The 16677-nt window shown below is 40.2% G+C and overlaps 1 long non-coding RNA gene across 1 annotated transcript in view; it reads right to left on the reverse strand.

The window, feature by feature from the left end:
- LOC119259039 (uncharacterized) overlaps positions 1–16677 on the reverse strand; it is a 103406-nt gene that overhangs the window by 56785 nt on the left and 29944 nt on the right. The window contains exons 4-6 of the long non-coding RNA XR_008554360.1: positions 16030–16134; positions 7768–7932; positions 7158–7314 (exon numbers count right to left, since the gene is read on the reverse strand). This is a non-coding gene — a long non-coding RNA (uncharacterized LOC119259039). The remainder of the gene's footprint in view (positions 1–7157; positions 7315–7767; positions 7933–16029; positions 16135–16677) is intronic.

Below are 16677 nucleotides of genomic sequence, written 5' to 3' on the forward strand. Positions count from 1 at the left end.
TTTATAGTTAATAAATGATAAATGAATGGACATCACAAGCACCTATTACATAATGGATATTAAACTAACTTTCCTGAAGAAACCTCCACTGACATTTTGCTAACTTCATATCGTGTTATACAATGAATTTAATAAAACTGTACTCAGTCATTCATATTCTGTAATTTAGGTTTTCTTTCACTTATTTTTTTTAAAGATTTATTTATTTAAGCATACAAGAGCTGGGGTATAGGCCAGAGGTGTGGGAGGTGAGAGGACTCACCAGAGACAGAGCGGGGAACAGAACAAGCAGACTGACTGAAGTATACTGCTGAGGGGAGCAGCAGACAAGTCAGGAGAGGTCTGCTGCACCATGTGCGTTGCTCCCTGGCCGGCCAGGGATTGAACTCGTGCTGCAAAGGCTGCAGATTGCTTCATCGTGTGGTGCTTAACCCCTTGCGCCACCAGGGAGGCCCCTTTCACTTATTTAAATGTACCTTACAAAGTCTCAAATACTGAGGTTGTTACTATCTTGTTCTAGGGTCAGTCTAAAAGGATTAAGGTAAAAAACATCAGTGAGGCAGGAACTATCCAGTCTAGTATGGCATTCCCAGGAAAGAAGCATTTTTTTCCTCCTTCATCTAAAAAACACCCTGAGAAATGTTCCTCCAGGAGAAACAGACACTTTCTCTCACACAGTGTCTACTCCCTTTTGCTTCAATTCCTTTCATATAATCAGAGGGTCAGCTACTCAGCACAGCATGGCTTTGCCCTTGATGAACCTCCCAAAATTTGCTCATTTCTGAAACAAGGAAGTTTGCCTAGAAAACCTCAAAAGACTTTTTCTGATGCAAATAATTGCACATTACTTAAATGGAAAAGTGAAATTTTATTTTGAAAAACAAATTCAATGCTTAAAGAAGCTTGGTGGTAAAAACTTTTGCAATATTAATAAACTCCATGTGCTAGAATCACTTATCATAATTTGATCATCTATATGACATTAATAATTCTCCTAAGACAGGATATGGAGATAGGCATCAGGAGTTTCTTCCAAAGCACTGACATTCCTGTTCCTCACAGATCCCCTGAACCAGTCCTTAATTCCCACCCAGGCAGAATTAGAGGCTTGGAAGAATGGGCTAAGGGGCAAAAAGGTAGCCAGGAATGCATGCCAGGAAATACAGGGAAGGCCAGGTGACAGCCCCAGCTCCTCTGGAGTCAGAACCAGAACCTCACAGTTGGCTTTACCCTCCAAGGGTGTAATTTCCACCAGGGCTAAAAATCACCAATGGCTCAAGGCCAGAAGGCAGGGCCAGACTGGGTAAGCAAAAGCCAGTGATGAGGCAGAAAGGCTCCTGATTTAGAATTCAAGCAGTGAGGAGGAGGAAAGATGGTGGAATGCACCCTACGGAACTTATAAAGTAGCTGCTCTCTTTGGGTAAGATCCAGGTTGCCAATAGGAAATCTACCTTCATGAACTTCCTCACTTAATCCAGAGATGTTCTCAGCAGTCTGATTTTTTTAAGAAGGCAAGACCATGAGAATATGTGACTGGGATTCAAGTGACATCAGCTTACTGGCTTTGGAAAGGTCCTTTCTATGAGGAGTCACAGCTCACAGAGAGGAAATTTCCCACGGTACCTCCATTCTGTTCCTCTCCACTATAAAAGCCATACCCTAAAACTCCTAAAACCACCCACCCAAGCTCTAGTGAGGCTACTGTTCCACACAGCTCAATATGACTCAGAAAAATATTCCATCAGTCTTTCACTCACTCACTCCTTCATTCATCACCATTTCCTGACTGCCACTAAGCTCTAAGCATTGCACCACAAGGATGTCTTGCAGGATTCTTAGCAGACAAGAGTCTATGAATTGCAGGATTACAATTTTAACTTTTTAAAGTAGACCCTGTTGATTCAGAACTTCTGACAAGAGATAATTGCATTTTGTGTTTACGCTGTTAGAATGGGTTAGCTAGGGGCCTCCCTGGTGGCGCAAGGGGTTAAGCACAGCACTGTGAAGCCATCTACAGCCTCTAGAGCAAAGCAAACCTCTTCTGTCTCACCTGCTGTTCCCCTCAGCAGTGTATTTCAGTCAGTCTGCCTGTTCTGTTCCCCACTCTGTCTCTGGAGTGAATCCTCTCACCTCCCTCACGCCTCTGGCCTGTACTCCAGTTCTTGTATGCATAAATAAATAACTCTTAAAAAAAAAAAAAAAAAAGGGTCTCCCCGGTGGCGCAGCGGTTGAGCGCTGGGTTGCGAAGCTGCCCGCGGCCTCTGCGGCGCCAGTTCGATCCCTGGCTGCTCCCCAGCCACCGGAGGAGGGTCCCACATGGCGCGCAGACCTCTCCTGCCGCCCGCTGCTCCCTTCAGCAGTGTACTTCGGTCCTTCTGCCTGGTCTGCTCCCCGCTCTGGCTCTGGTGAATTCTCTCGCCCTCCCGCGCTTCTGACTGTACCCAGTGCATGTATAAACAAAACAAACAAACAAATAAATAAATCATAAATAAAAATACATGCCTCTTTAAAAAAAAAAAAAGAATGGGTTAGCTAAATAATTTAATCACATAAAAATGATTGTCAGTTGAGAATTTCAGTGAATTAAGAGACTTTTGATTTTCAACTCATTAAGTCAGGTCCTCTCACTATCTCCACCAGTTAGTGCAACATGCAAGTGAGTTACCATGTGATTCTAAAAGTCAACAAACCTAATGACTCGACAAAAAAAAACTTTTTTTCATGTAATTAATTCAAACAAGCCCTTCCCTCATGGGTCTAAGTCAAAATACTTTCATTGCATTGCTTTCAAAAGAAAAAAGCCAGAATTCAATTAACCACTAAGCCACCACACTAACCCTGCTGTAACAAATTGGCCAATTTACTTCCAGAACACCTCAAGCTATTTATGGACAGATCAGAACTTTTTTCCCCCTTTGAATTCAATGGAACATTCAACATCCTCTGCTTTAGGGGCATATTGGAACCTATAAGGGGCAGAGGACAGGACAGTGAATGTCAATGATACTACAGCTTCCATGGCTCTCTTTCCTACCAGCTCTTAACTATGTGGGTACTCCTAGCTTCAGGCTGCAATCTATGCCCTATTCTTTCCTTTCATGGAAAATTCACCTCTAAGAGATGGAGAGTGGAAAAATAAGAAATGAAATTTGAGATTGAATACCTAAGCTTGAGTTGTTATTCTACCATCTGAACTTCAATATCCACATTAAAGGAGAATAATGATGCAAAGCATACAGAATTGTGTTAACAAAGTTGCTGTATATAATAACCTTTGTAAATGGTAGTGATTTTTAAATAATATTGTGGCTGTTGTTTAATAAATGATTACTACCCATTCCTACCTCTCTTCAAGTTCTACGCTCAGGTTCCAACAGAGATTACTTGTCAAGACTGTCAGGCATGAAAGAACTAAGACATGAGATGTCCAAGCAACTCAAGCGTGTCAAATTTAGAGTCCCCACTCCCACCTATTACCTCTATTTTAGACATGCCATTTTTTCAAAGTAACCATTGCCTCTAATTTAGAAGAACCCCCCACCCCACCCCACCCCTGGCCACCAAACTACAAAGCATTTCCTTTTGGATGTACCTCTATCCTTTCAAATTCAACTCCAAGAAATACGTTAATCTTCCCGTTCTAGAAGAATGGTTCCCTTGCCAGTTCCCCCATTTCTGTAATGACAGGAAATTTTCCAACTTTACATGGTAGACAGACACCTTGGCATTTATCAGGGGCTTGTTACTCTTTCTTCCTTAACCTCTTCCTGTCAAACAGACTATCAAATCAGTTCCTCCATGAAATGACCTCCAGATTAATGCTTTTCTTATAATCCCACTGTCTACCCCAGTTGATAATTTTACTATTTCAGCCTGGACTGTTACTATAGCTTCCTAATCGGATTCTCTAAACTCACTTTTCACTTCATTCATTTCATATATTCACACCATAAAACCATCCCTGATCATTGCTTTTATAACCACTATTCACTGTCTAGCCCAAGGTAAAAAAAAAAAAAATCACCTGTGTCTGGTTGCAGGCAACCCATCACCCCTCAAATCAGAATGTATATCCTGTTTCTTAAGTTTGTTTTTGTTTTGTTTTTTTCTGAATCAAAAAAGATCATTTCTGTTGGTATTTTGTTGTATGTTTTTTAAAATATATACAGATGATAACCACAGCTATATTTTAACAGAAACAGGCTCATGTACTCTAAATTTTTATGTGTATATTATAGCTGTCTTTCTGTGTCAATAATTTCAGAGCTACCTTATTTTTCATTATATGGACATTCTACCCTTACTTGATCAATCCCCTGTTCATGACAGTCATGACTGCTTTGTAAACTCTGTTGTAACAAACATCCTCATACGTGTGTGACTGCACATTTGCCTTGGGAATAAATACCTAGAAATCAAACTGCTGTTTTAGAGTATGCGCACTTTACATGTGACATATATTGCCAAAATTAACTTCAGAGAAACTGTATTTATATTCCAGCAACAGAGTATGATTTCCTATTTTCATAAATCCTCACTAGCAATAAATATCTTCTTCTTTTTAATATTTGTAAATCTAACAGTTAAAAATAATACATTATCTCATTTACATTTTTTAGATTTTTTTCTGTATTTTTTAGATAAGTGAAAGTCTTTTTCTATATTCTTTATTGGTCATTTGTACTTATTCTTCTACGATTTTGAGCAACTTTCTTGTGTTGTTTGTACCTTGTACAGATATGCTGAAAACATTTTAGTCAGTCAGTATGTCATCTGCTTTTTATTTTATGTTTGGTGTGATTTGTTTGTATCCTTTTTTTAGCTAATCCATCACATTTTTTTCCTATATAGTTTTTGCCTTTGATGCATACTAAAAACACTATCTTCTAGTATATTTACTAGTTTTCATGTAAAAATATTTACTCCATCTAGAATCTATTTTTTAACAGAGTGTTCTTTTTGGTTTTTTTTTTAAACGATTGGACAGTTGTCCTGTATCATTTGTCTTAAACATTATCCTTTCCCATGATCTGTATCTAGACTTTCTATTCTATTCTGAGCTCTGCTCACCAACAAGAATTTTTCTTTCCAGTAGGACTAGTTTTTTCATTGCCCACAATAGGTATTATGTAGGTTGCTGGTATATTCATATTGTTGCCCTTACCTCGAATTATCCTCTTACCTTCCCGCCACAGATCCTTCAAAGTAAAACTATTCCTGGGGCAAGTAGTAGTAAATGCTATTTAAAACAAAAAATGCTTTGAAAAGAGGGAAGATACTCTACAAATCTTAGTTTATCTACAAATATTTGTGCAGATAAAGAAATAGGTTAACTGTTTATTCAGGTGAGCTCTTCAGTGGGCTTTGGAAATAAGGAGGTGAAACCAGAGTTGAGTTTGGAAGAGAAAGAAAGAGTTCAACTGCTTTGCTAATAGAGTGAGAGGTATTTGGAGTGCTTAGTGGCAACAGAGTGAGGAAGGTTTGCAGAGGAAAGTTAAGATGATAAGACCAAGACCATAATATGTATAGGTGATACGTACATTGACAAATTCCTAATGGAGAAGTGGGAAGTTTAGGAGATAAGCCAGCATTAAAATTTGAATTGCTTGTTATGCTGCAATGTAAAATCCTCTTCATTATCTCAAACTTTCAATTATTCTACTATATACATAAAGGCTTTAGCTGGAAGATATTTGATTATTAGGGTCAATGTGGATGGGAATAGGGAAATGATGCTTGAAACAGTAAAATCATTTCTAATCTGAACTAATTTAGTGGAAGCAAGAGCTCAAAATTAGAATGACCATAAATATATGGATTGTCAGGAATGTGAAATGTAGGTAAAAGAATCAGACTTTCTACAAAATGTCAAAGAATGACACCATGAACCAAAATGTTAAGGGAGAAGGTTCCAGCCAGCTAGTGGGTTACACTAGGATACCCTATACTCAAAACTTTTTAAAAGGAACTAAACTGCATGAAATTCAGTGGTAACTTGCAGAAGCATCTAGGGTGAGAGGTACCAATTATTCTGCTTGTACAAAAAACAAGCTCAGGATCAAATATCCTATCAATTCTCTACTCTACATGTTTCCAAATAGGTCTTCTGCTCTCTACTCCACCTAGGGTGCCTTTGGTCACCTCTAACCTGCCCATTAAGCTTCCTCCCAAGATTTTAACCCTCAGATGCCTCCTTTCCAGAACTTCCATTTTACTTAAGAATCTGATTATCAGTTTAATTGTTTAATTAATTTTACTTAGTATCTGAACAACCTTTAATTTTGCTGTACTTTTTTTCTGTTAACTTCCTAGTTGAATTCAACTATAGATGCAGATAAAAACCTGGGGTGGGTAGGATGGGATGGGATGGAATGAAAGATCAAACTGCCCATATCTTAAACATCTTGCCTTACACTCAGAGCTTATTAAATTCCTGCTGGGAGAATAACAAAAGAAAGTGACATAGAAGTAAGTTTACAAATGAACCTGGATAGTGATGCTCTTTAGGAATAAAGGAGGAGGAACAAGAATAGGGGAATAAGGGGAAAAGATGGGTTGATGAAGAATGTAATTTGGCTTGAGAAATTTTTTGTTTAAAATGCTCAGGAACCATCCACATTATGATGTGAATAGTATTTGGCCACTACTAGTCAGGAACTCAGAAACAAGATCTAGGTTGGTTATAAGAGACTTGAGTTTTTGACTTATCACTGGTAACTAAAACCAAAAGCATAGTATGTCATCCAGGGACAGTGCACAGGAGGAAAACGGAGCTGAGGAGAGAATCTTTGGAAATACTTTCAAGTAGAGAGATTATTAAAGAGAGACTAGTTAGGGAAAACAAGTCTACTGCAGTTATAGGCCAACTAATACGTACAAAAGCCTGACTGATTAAATGACTAAATGACTCTATTTAAGATCTCCAAATACCCCTTTCAAGCCCTCTTTCCACCTTTCTCTAAGTGAGCTGACTCCAAGATCTTTAGTTAAAATGAGGAAGTAACAAAAAGGGAAGTGTAAGGCCCCAAGAGTGGGAGAAGAATGCTATTTATTGAATCTTCAAAGACCAACCCAATCACTACTTCTATTTCAAATATGGGAAAGGGAGGAGGATCCAAATGTGGGAGAAAGAATGTAGAATTCCTACTTCCTCATACCTTAGCACTCTACTCCAGATCAGAAGTAGAGACCAGAACGCTGGAGGCTAGACTAATGCATACAGTAAGTGGTGAAATACATGGTGTGATTCAGCATAGAGACTGGTAAACAGGTGTTCAATGGGCCTGTGTTGAAGGAAGCACCAAGAAACATTTCCTAAAAAAAAAAAAAAGAAACATTTCCTAAACCCAGACAATTTTTTTCACTGACTGTCGCATTACCCTCATCTGGAATTTTGCCATCTGCTGTCCATTCCTTTGGGATAAAACCTCAGACTTTCTAAAACTATGTTCCACCAAATACCATGACCTGTGAGATTTTAATAATCTTCCAGAAAAAAAAAATGGTTCTCTAATTAAGTAAGTTTGGAAAATGTTTTAATATTTATTTCCCTTTGAGAGCTTTATAATACATATTAAAAGCTTTTTCAGGCAGAGGCAGTTGAGAGAGCTAGCTAGAAACTCAGGACAGAAGCCAATCAAAGCTAAGAGTCTTTCCAAAAGCAGAGTAGGACAGATCAGCATGATATCCAATTATCCCAAAGAGTAGAGTTAGCCTAGAGAGTTCAGGCTGGTCAACACTGGGAGATGCACACCGGCAGAACAATACCTTCCTGAAGTAAGACGCAAGAGAAGTCTCTTAGTATCAGAGAAGGGATCTGGCCTGAAAGAGGCTGGAAAACAAAGGCTGTAGTCTCCAGGCTGGGTTGACAATGGGGTTGTAGTCCTGGACAGGGCTAGGGGCTTTCAGGCAGAGCAGACAGACAGCTTGGTCCTGTTAGGGAATAATCAAAATAAAGGTGAGTCAAGGGGAGGCAGAGACTGGTAGGCAGTGCTGTATCTCAGGCATAAAACACATACCCAGGAGTCCCTCACTTCCTTCTAGGGGCACAAGCTCTAAAATCCTCTTGTCAGTAGATCCAGCTAGATCTTGTGTATGGAGCTATGGAGGTCAGGAAGAGAAAAGGGGTATGTTGTTGTTTTAACATTTATTTATTTATGCATACAAAAACTGGGGTACAGGCCAGAGGACAACCTTTAATTGTGCTGGGGGGTGAGAGGATTCACCAGAGACAGAGTGGGGAACAGAACAGGCAGGTTGACTGAAATACCTGCTGAGGGGAGCAGCAGGCAAGTCAGGAGCGGTCTGTCGCGCATGTGGGTCACGTCCCCAGCCAGGGACAAAATTTGAATTGCAGTGGCTGTGGATAGTTTCATAGTGCTACGTCTTAACCCCTTGTGCCACTAGGAAGGCCCCAAAAAGGGGTATGTTACATCCAGCAATCTCCAGAGAGTTGTACTGATTCCATTAAAGAAGTCCAGACCCTGTCAAACTTTAGGAGGTAAAGAGTTAAGACCATTCCTAGGATAGCCCGTAGCACTTTAAGGAAATGCGCCAGAAAAAAATGGCTAAGAATCCAAGAGGCCTGAATGAAACCAAAAGTTTGAGTCAAAAGAAAATGCTCTGGGGGCCTCCCCAGTGGCACAGGAGTTAAAGTCTCAGTGTTATCAAGCTATCAGCAGCCACTGCAGCATGAGTTCGATCCCTAGCCAGGGAGCTAACCCACATAGCACAGCAGACCTCTCCTGTCTCGCCCACTGCTCCTCTCAGCAGCATATTTCAATAGATCTGCCTGCTCTGCTCCTCACTCTTTCTCTGGTGAATACTTTCATGCCCCACAACTCTGGCCTACACCCTAGTTCATATGTGCATAAATAAAAATAATTTTTTTTTAAAAAAAGAAAGAAAAGTTCTGAACTTAGGGTAGGAACAGGGAAAGAAAAGAAGTTGAAGCCTGAGAACAAAAGGCATTCATGAACCCCACTGTAAGGAAATGGGAAAGGCCAGAGATCTGAATTGCCTCTGTCATTCATGCTGGGCTACCTCTGGATTAGCTATTTTGGTTCCTCAAAGTTAGTGGACAAGGGGGAACTGCACCTTTGCACAGACACCCTAAGTGCTTTGTCATTTCTTTTAATGTGGCTTGTTTTGTTTCCTGGTAAAGCCCTATTTCAAGCACAGATCATTGGGAAACCAGACCAGAAGTTGTCTATGACCAGCAGCCACTAAGGAAGTGCCCTACCCGTATTGACATCAGTGGTCTCCTTTGCACCACCATTTTACATCATTTCTGGGACGTCTCCTGCTTCCTAAGATCTGTGATGGTCATGTCTGAGGACATCACAGCAAACCACAGATTCAAAAGTCCTACAACTCCTTGTTAAACTCTGCCTGTCAGCTGTTCTCCTGACAACACTATGCCTACATACCTAGCATGCTGGTAGGAAATCTCTCTACTACCCAATATCCCCTCTTGGGATCAAGAGCTCTTTCATCCCCACCACCCTTGGCTGTTTATCTTTTCTTAGACAAAACTATGTAAGAACCAAAGTGTTTTTTTAGAGATCCAGCTTTTCTTTTCAGGCCCTTTATCTCAAACAAATGGGGTCTCCTTTCTGTTCCTATGACTGGAGGAACAGAGCCTTCTCTCTGTCCCTGCCTTACTTTAGTTCTCAGAAATCAATCTCATAAATTCATTCATTCTTCCACTTACATGAACAAAATGATTCACAATCAAACCCATTCTTGAGTCTCTTCATTTTTAATAAGGTCTCTAAAACTTAAAGGAAATTTCACTCATGAAATAGCAATAGCAAATAGGCGGGGCAAATCTTATGAGAGGGAGGACACATTCTTGGTGCCCCTGAAATTACACCACTTGACGGACCAGCTCTTCTCTACCTATTCTATCACCTGACTCTCTCAGGCTGTCTCCTTTGCCAGCCCAGAGGCCAGGCTCACCTGGACTTGAGCCCGCCCCCACTGCCATCTGGTCTCCCTCAGAAGGGCAGAAGAGAGACACCTCTTGTTTACTCAGTAATAATTCACTGTAATAGTCACATAACAGGTGCCACCAGCTCTAGTACGTGTAGTAAGGACACACCACACCTCTGCCTCATCATGGCTTATTCCTTAGGACACTTAAACAGGTTTATTTGGATGATAGGACTGGGCTTCTTAAGCTGTAAGGCAGAGTTACCAGTGGTGTTTTGACACTTGTGGGTTACACAGCAATGAAGACCTAGAGGTAAAGAACAAAGGCTTTTTTTAATCCTCCCCTACAGCCAATTGGTATCTTTCCCACATATGTTGCTGCAATATCTCTATATATAGAATCTAGTATTCTATAAACAGGATGCTCTGGCTAAACACATCTCAACCATGAGGTAAAGATGGCATCTCCTCATCTTCTCTTCTTTCCCACCCTTCTTTCCTAAATCTCATCAGAGACAGAAGAGCTCTGTAAAAATGGCACAGGCATTGGGCTCAGTCTTTTCTTAGCTGCTTGAACTTGGGCAAACATAACTTCTTTGACTTATAGTTTGTCCATATCCAAAATGGAGATACATTATTGATTTACATTATGGTAATTAATAAGAAATACACTAAAAGTATCTAATACATGTCTGGCTATCCAGGAATGTGAGTTTCTGTTCTTCTGTATCCAGCTCACCATGCACCTAGTACCCTCAAGTTACTTTCTAGCTGGTCAAGGTCAAGGTATTTGCCTCACATTAAACCTTCGCTTCCTTTCTTAAATCCTATCAAAATTCCAATTCCTTAGAAAAGCTAATCTAAGCACACTATTTGAAAGAAAGTAATTCTAATTAAATGAATTCAGGTAAAATATGGATGCTATTGCTGGAGTCCAATATTAAACTGGGGGGATGTTTCTGCATTTTAAAAGGGAGTCTGGAAATTCAAATGAAGACTAATGGTGAGGATTGCCTAGTAGACTGAGAATCATCTGTGCTGACAATGGGAAACCATCAGTTATAGGACATCATCTCATACTGCTGAAAGTCACACCTCAAATCAACAGGTCCAGAATAGAACTTGGGATCCTTCGCTACTACTCCTGTTTTGGCCAGCACACACTACTCCCTTAGCCAGGAAGTTATGGGGGTATTTTTTCCCTAGGAGGTTTCCAACACTATTTTAAACTCTGAAATCAGGTAACAACAGGATTTGATTATGGTCAAGCCTAGAAGCAGTTTGCAGAAGGCCTTTTGCCCACTCCCAAAATCACATCTTACTTTTTTGAATGGTCTCAAAAGGCTCAGATTAATACAGGAGGAAGAGTGGGTCTGCTACTTAACCCCTCTCAGTGATCAAGGAAGGAGGACCACAGGGACATTTCTGGGTTTTCCACATACAGGATCACAGAGGATGATTACTGGGACTAAAAACAGACTGAGTATAAACACTTGGCACAATGTAACATGCTGACTATAAATCACAATTGAACACAGGAGTTCTCATTACGAGGTACTCTTATCAGTGTGCTCATTTTAATTGGCTTTCTTGGCAAGCACCCCAGGCTGGGGTCTCAGGAGCCAGATACCCTTGAGGGATGAAAGGGACAGACTGGCAGCTTCAGCTAGAGTTAAAAGGAAATGAAGATGAAGTCCAGGGTGAGGGAGGGGCGAGCCCAGGCAGGATTACCCAATAGCATGTGCTTAGGGAACTGCAAAAAAATTATTTTTACTTATCTAAGTAATCACTCATGGGAAAATCAGAATTTTTTCTGCACTTTACTTTTATTTTGCTGGATTTCCTTATACTGTTTTGTTTTTAATATTGTTCTTGAAATATTTGTTGAGGGCTAAAGTTATATTAACAGCATCCACATATCCCTGGGCAGGTGCTATTTGCCAGAGATGATGAAGGGTAGCTAACTCTTACATATCACATATTATATGAGATATAAACTGTGAGGTTAAGTGCTATGTACTGGGATGTATAGTAATGCTCAACTCTAGTCTGATCATCTCAGTATTATCTCTTTCCACCTCTACTGGCATATCACATTGTGCCAAGTGATTATACATGGCTTATATTTTTAAAAGGACATCATGTCCTTTAAATTGTTTAGGCTTCTGGACCCTTCCTGGTGGTGCAAGGGGTTAAGCGTCAGCACTATGAAGCAATCCGCAGCCATAACACAAGTTCGATCCCAGGTCAGGGAGGTGACCCACATGGCACAGCAGATCTCTCCTGACTTACCCACTGCTCCCCTCAGCAGTGTATTTCAGTTGATCCACCTGTTCTGCTACCCACGCTGTCTCAGGTGAATCCTCTCACCCCCCCATTCCCCCCACACACACCTCTGGCCTACATCCCAGTTCTTATATGCATAAATAAATAAATCTTTTTTTAAAATTTAAAAATAATAATAATAAATTGTTTAGGCTTCTAAAGTTCTTAATCTAGTTCCTCGGCTTCACAAAAAGCAGGGGAAAACAGGTGTTCAGAGTTTCAAGGTCAATATTCATTTCCTCAATGTTCAATAAACATTTCTTGGACTAGTATCAGGTTTTTGCTCAGTTCCGGGACACAGCAACAAATAAAACAAAATTTGCTATGAATTCCCAAGCTGTCTAGTGAGGAGACTTGAGAAGATGAGCAGGAATCAAGACAAAAGGTCCATATGAAGAAACAGACAAAATTCCATAGCGAGCAATGGGATGCAGAGGGAGGAAACCCCTTTTGGGGTTTATCAACAGAAGAGACTATGAACAAATAAAGAGCTATTCAAGGAGATGACCTGGGTCACATAACACCCTCATCCCTCCTACTTCCTTTGGCAGGGGAGAGAGTCACTATGGTGAACTGAGTTCATCAAGAACAGGTGACCAGGGATGGCCCTCACAGCTAGTGCTGACATGAAGCTACCCCTTCTCTGCTCACAACCATGAACTATGATATATGCACTGTGAATTGTATGGGAGATATGGAACTCTCTAAAGAAAAAGAATTGAATTGTCTACTAATAGGAATTCTAGGAAGTATAGCAGGCCAGAAATGGAAAGCATAAAAGCAACCACCAGAAGAAGCTGGGTCACCCTTTCACCAACTGTCTGCCCCTCCCATCTCTGACACTGCCTGGAGAGGAAAAATATAAGCCTATGTATAATCACTTGGCACAATGTGATATGCTGGTAGAGGTGGAAAGAGATAATACTGAGATGATCAGACTAGAGTTGAGCATTACTATATACATCCCAGTACATAGCACTTACCTCACAGTTTATATATCATATAATATGTGATATGTAAGAGTTAGCTACCCTTCATCATCTCTGGCAAATAGCACCTGCCAAAGGATATGTAGGTGTTCTGTTATATAAGAATTATCCTCCCTTCATGTTGAACAAAGGCAAGAAATTGGATGGGTCTAGAGTTCCAAAATGAATTGAAGAGAATGGAGTTCAAGCACAATGGGTTTTCTATCATTTAAAATTCTCTTCAATACTGTATCAATACCTCCAATTCTCAATTAAGACTGTATCAATTCTGTGTGGAAATATCTGCTAGAGTCACTTCATGTGTTTTGAAAACAGAATATATCATTCTAAACTAACAATGGTCCCCAAAGCAGTCCCCAAACTAGGAACCACTAGAGAAGACTGAAGAACAAGGGGAGAAGCTGCACTGACCAGTACAACAGTCTCATCACTTAGCATCAAGCAGTGAGTTTTTTTCATCCCAAATTGCTTTATACACCGTATTCTATTCCACAGCTTAGTAACTGGAGGACCTTTTTTTAAGATTTATTTTTTATTTATTTATGCATATAAGAACTGGAGTGTAGGCCAGAGATGCAGAGGGTGGGGGGAGGGATGGTGGTGAGAGAATGCACCAGAGACAGACTGGGGAGCAGAACAAGTGGGTCTACTGAACTACACTGCTGAGGAGAGCAGCAAGTGAGACAGGAGAGGTCTGCTGTCCCCTACATGGGTTAGCTTCCTCGCTAGGGATCAAACTCGTGCTGCAGTGGCTATCGATAGCTTGATAGCACTGAGACTTTAACCCTTGCACCACCAGGGAGGCCTTTATCTGGAGGACATTTTTTTTTATCTTTTTTTAAATTTTTAAAAATTTTTTTACATCATTGTTCATTTTTAAACAATATTAGCTTCCCCCCACCCCCCTCAGGTAAAGTCCCCAGAGTTTCCTTCCCCAGTGCACCCGTGCACCATCACCTCAGTCTCCTGTGCTCCTCCCTCCCTCCCTCTGATCCCTCTCAAGCCTCCTCCCCTGCAGTATGTCTCTGATTTATAATTGCCTGTTTTTGCTTTGTTTTGTACTGTTATTATTTTTTTACACTGATGTCTTATTTGGTTCCCCTATATTCCTGCTATAAGTGAAACCATCTGATATTTTTCTTTTTCCTTCTGGCTTATTTCACTGAGCATAATTCCTTCTAGGTCTATCCACATTGCTGCAAATGGCATGAGTTTATCTTTTTTGATTGCTGAATAATATTCCATTGTGTATACATACCACATCTTCTTGATCCAGTCATCTATTTTGGGGGTATCTGGGTTGTTTCTAGGTTTTATCTATTGTAAATAGTGCTGCAATAAACATAGGGGTACAGGTATTCTTTTGAATCAATGTTTTTATGTCCTTTGGGTAGATCCCTAGGAGTGGAATTGCTAGGTCATGTGGTAGCTCCATTTTTTGACTCAGTCCAGATATTAAATTCATTCTCTAAAGTGGAGATCTATTATCTCTAGGAATGTATTCAAATATCCTATCTTACTTTCAAATGAGGGGAGAGAAATATAAAGACTGCTGCTCTCACTCCTTCTTCAATAGGGGGTTGGGATATTACTCAACAGAAATGAAATAGTCAGATCTCAACTGCTATCTTCTTATCAAAATAAATTCCAGATGGAGCAAAGATTTAAATTTAAAGATTAAATTTAGATTTAAAAATACAAAGTACTCAAAGAGAATGAGTTACTATTTTTATGATTTTAAGGCAGAAAAACAAGTCTTTCCTGCACATTGACCTGAGAACAGAAAAACTATAAGGGAAAAGATTATTTTGACACCTGAAAATATAAAACATCCAGACAGAAAAACTTACATGAAGTTAGGGCCTCCCTGGTGGCACAATGGATTATATCTCACCATTATGAAGCTATCAGCAGCCACTATGTTATGAGTTCAATCCCCGGCCCAGGAAGCTAACCCACATGGCACAGCGAACCCCTCCTGACTCGCCCACTGCTTCCCTCAGCAGAGTATTTCAGTAGACTGCCTGCTCTGCTCCCCATTCTGTCTCTGGTGAGTCCTCTTAACCCTTGTATCTCTGGTCTGTATCCCAGTTCTTATATGCATAAATAAATAAATCTTTATTAAAAAAAATTACATAAAGTTAAAAGACAAATGACAAACTGGGAAAAATTTGGTACTAAATGTAATAGTCAACACATTAATATTTACAAATTGTCAAGAAAATATTACTGGGAAAATGTGTAAAGGACATTACTAAGTGATTCAAAGAAAAAAATAATCGTCCAAAATGCATTTGAGAAGATGGTCAATCTTTAATATTTAATGAACTATAAATTAAATCATACCTTTTTTTAAAAAAAGATTTTTATTTATTTATGCATATAAGAACTGGGGTATAGGTCAGAGGTGCGGGTGGGGGTGGGGGTGGTGAAAGGATTCACCAGAGACAGAGTAGGGAGCAGAACAGTCAGATCTACTGAAATACACTGCTGAGGGGAGCTGTGGGTGAGACAGGAGAGGTCTGCTGCGCCATGTGGGTCAGCTCCCTGCTGGGGATCAAACTCATGTCACAGTGGCTGGCAACAGCTTGATAGCTAGCACTGAAACTTAACCCCTGTGCCACCAGGGAGGCCCCTAAATCATACTTATTGAGAACCATATCTATTAATATTCAAAGTCTTTTATTTGGATTAACTGATTTATTCCTCATGTATAAGTGCTATCATTATCCCTATATTTTACCAAAGATGAAACTAAGGCACAGATAACCAAATGACTTACCCAAGGTCACAAAGCTAGAAAGTGGCTAAGAATTCAGGTCCCAGAAGGCTGGCTCCAGAGTCACATTCTCAACTACCTTGTTACAGTGACAAGATTATATTTCACCTGTCAAGTGGGGAAGATAAAAAACACAGCAACTAGTATTACTGATGATATGGAAAAGTAGACAACCTCATGAGCAGTTCACAGACGTTAACATTCTTAAGGGTAATGTGGTTCCATGAATCAACATTTTTAATGTACTTATCCTTTAGGACCTCCCTGGTGGTGCAAGGGGTTAAGCACCGCACTATGAAGCAATCTGCAGCCTCTGCAGCATGAGTTCGACCCCCGGCCTGCCAGGAAGAAACCCAAATGGTGAGGCAGACCTCTCCTGTCTCGCCGCTGCTCCCCTCAGCAGTGTATTTCAGTCAGTCTGCCTGTTCTGTTCCCCACTCTGTCTCTGGTGGATCCTCTCACCCCCCACATCTCTGGCCTGTACCCCAGCTCTTGCATGCATAAATAAACAAATCTTTATTTAAAAAAATGTACTTATCCATTCACTCACGCAAATCCTTTCCATTTCTTGGAATTCATTGTAAGGAAATCGACAAGTATGCAAAAATACATATGCTATGCCAGGATGTTTATCACAGAATGTATATAATA

Source organism: Talpa occidentalis, unplaced genomic scaffold (assembly GCF_014898055.3).
Source record: "Talpa occidentalis isolate TD23 unplaced genomic scaffold, MPIMG_talOcc4v2.1 talOcc4.5, whole genome shotgun sequence".
Lineage (NCBI taxonomy): Eukaryota > Metazoa > Chordata > Mammalia > Eulipotyphla > Talpidae > Talpa > Talpa occidentalis.